The following is a 2480-nucleotide window of genomic DNA, read 5'->3' on the forward strand; positions in this document are numbered from 1 at the left end:
GAGTATCGTGGCAATAACTGGACTGCTCAAGTGAAAAGTATTTTAGATGTACATGGATTAAGCTATATCTGCAATCAACAAACGGATGTGAATAATATACCGTTCCAGTTAATAAAACAACGCATATTAGATACATATTATCAACGCTGGTACTCAGACTAAAATAATTCGCCACGCCTTCAATCTTACTGTATATTTAAACATAATTTTCAAACAGAACATTATTTAGATCGCATTAAAGAGAAGAAGTATAGGGTTTCACTATCAAGTCTTAGAACATCTTCGCACAGTTTACTAATAAAAACCGGACGTTACGAAAATATCGCGCGAGAAGAACGGCTTTGTAAATTATGTCATATGAGAAAAGTTGAGACTGAATTTTAATTTATTTTTATGTCCTAAATGTCGCGAATTGAGGACAAAATATTTTCGGCAGTGTTTTTGTCATTGGCCATCTATACATAAATTTGATCAATTAATGAATGCCACGTCTAAAGAATATATTTGTAATTTATCGAAATATATATATATATATATATATATATATATATATTATATATATATATATATATATATATATATATATATATATATATATATATATATATATATATATATATATATATATATATATATATATTGCCAATAGAATAAGAATTTCATAATTTGTTCATACACCTCTATACTGCATGCTGTTATTTTGAAAACAAAAGCTGACATGTTAGAATAAATACACTGAACTTTCTTAAAATGTGCTGAATACTATGTATTCATGAAGTCAATTTAATTATCTTGTTTTTTTTTCTCTTCTGAAAACACGTTTCCACGTACTTGCCACAATTATATATTTCTTGCTGTAAACTTTGTAAAAGAGTTGTATGCAATAAATTTATGTTATGTTATGTTTATAATGTAGGAAAGTGATATTGAGTTGTCCTGGTTCCCTACCCTCCGTCAACTAAGACTAAATGCTAGCATACAGAGAATCATATTAATTTTTGCGACAATTTAAGGCGGAGCCGTACTTCAACAGAGGCGGAGCAAATAAAGTGAGTGACACTGCCTCTGTCGTAACCTCTCTCAACCGTTACGTTTTAGAACGGTCGACTATAGGCTGGCTCATTGGTGCGTTAATTATTAGGCAAATAAAATTAGATATTGATGAAAAGAATATGATATTCAAACATGGCACTATCACTACAGTTAAACGTTAATTTTAATTCCTTAAAGCTCGGTGATATGTGGTACATCAGATAAGCTATTTTTATTAGAAAATTTGAAAACAGTGTGATATTGTTAAAACAAAACAAACACAAAAACAATACACACAAACAAGTCTAAAATTTCCATAATGCTGAATAGGCGAATGCATATCTACTAGACGCGGCGTCTAATGAAATCTACAGTGTACAGTCGGTAATACAAAAAAAACAAATATTATAATTAAAGCCAGTAATAAAGATAATCTGTCAAAAAAAACACCAGCGGCATCTAAACAATGCTTCATTGTTTTTAAGTGGTTTTAGCTAAAAAGAAATGACCCATTCATATACATGTATTACTTTCATAGAAGAAAAAAGATAAATGTCGATATGCTATTTTTAGGTCATTATATTTAAGTGTTAGGGGAAAAATAATATAATGCTTATTAATGAATAACTTTCTTAAGTTTATCTATTTTCATTAAGTAAATATTAATACTTTTTAAGTGAATGTCTTAACACCAACATGTGAAGGTTTGTAAACTTACATATAGGACAACGAGACGACTTTTGGGAGAAGTGATTTATATACTAGAACATAAGCGTAATCATAACGGTAAATCAAAGAAGTATTCTGAATCTCAAATATATTGTGAAGTCCATGTCAATACAATTTATCAATATCAAAAGTTTGTAACGTGCAAACTTAGTCTTTAATTAACCATAATATTGCTTGCAGCTAATACAAACGATTACGCTACCCAGTGTAAGTGTTCCAATATGCCGGCAACAAAAAGTGTTGTATACTCCAAATTAATTCATGAAATGACTAATTAAGGGCCGATATTTTTATAAACAAAAACGAATTGGTATGTAATCCTGATAATTATATCCATAATTGCAATTAATATTTGTTTATTTAACAGATCATCTTGATTTATTTTTACTTATAAATTGAGAAATGGTTTGTCAGAAGATGTACCGTGTTTTTCTGTCAATTAGTTTCAACAAGTGATTTTAAGAATTGGTTGATTGTCGGAGCTAATATTGTTTCTTTTACAACGCATTAAGAGGTCAAGGGAGAAATAGTTCATTTTCAGTTTTATATCCGTGTCTTTGTGGTATCTGGTATTACATGGTGGTTTAATAACACGTATGGTATTTGTTTTGAAATTGTGCTTTACGACCGAGTGAGTTTCAAAAGATATTCAAGTAGTCACGTGATCAGTAGCGTGTAATATCTTAACCCCGCTTTTAAAAGTTTTAAATTACAATATA

Source organism: Ruditapes philippinarum, unplaced genomic scaffold (genome assembly GCF_026571515.1).
Source record: "Ruditapes philippinarum isolate M1 unplaced genomic scaffold, ASM2657151v2 ctg217_1_1_1_1, whole genome shotgun sequence".
Classification (NCBI taxonomy): domain Eukaryota; kingdom Metazoa; phylum Mollusca; class Bivalvia; order Venerida; family Veneridae; genus Ruditapes; species Ruditapes philippinarum.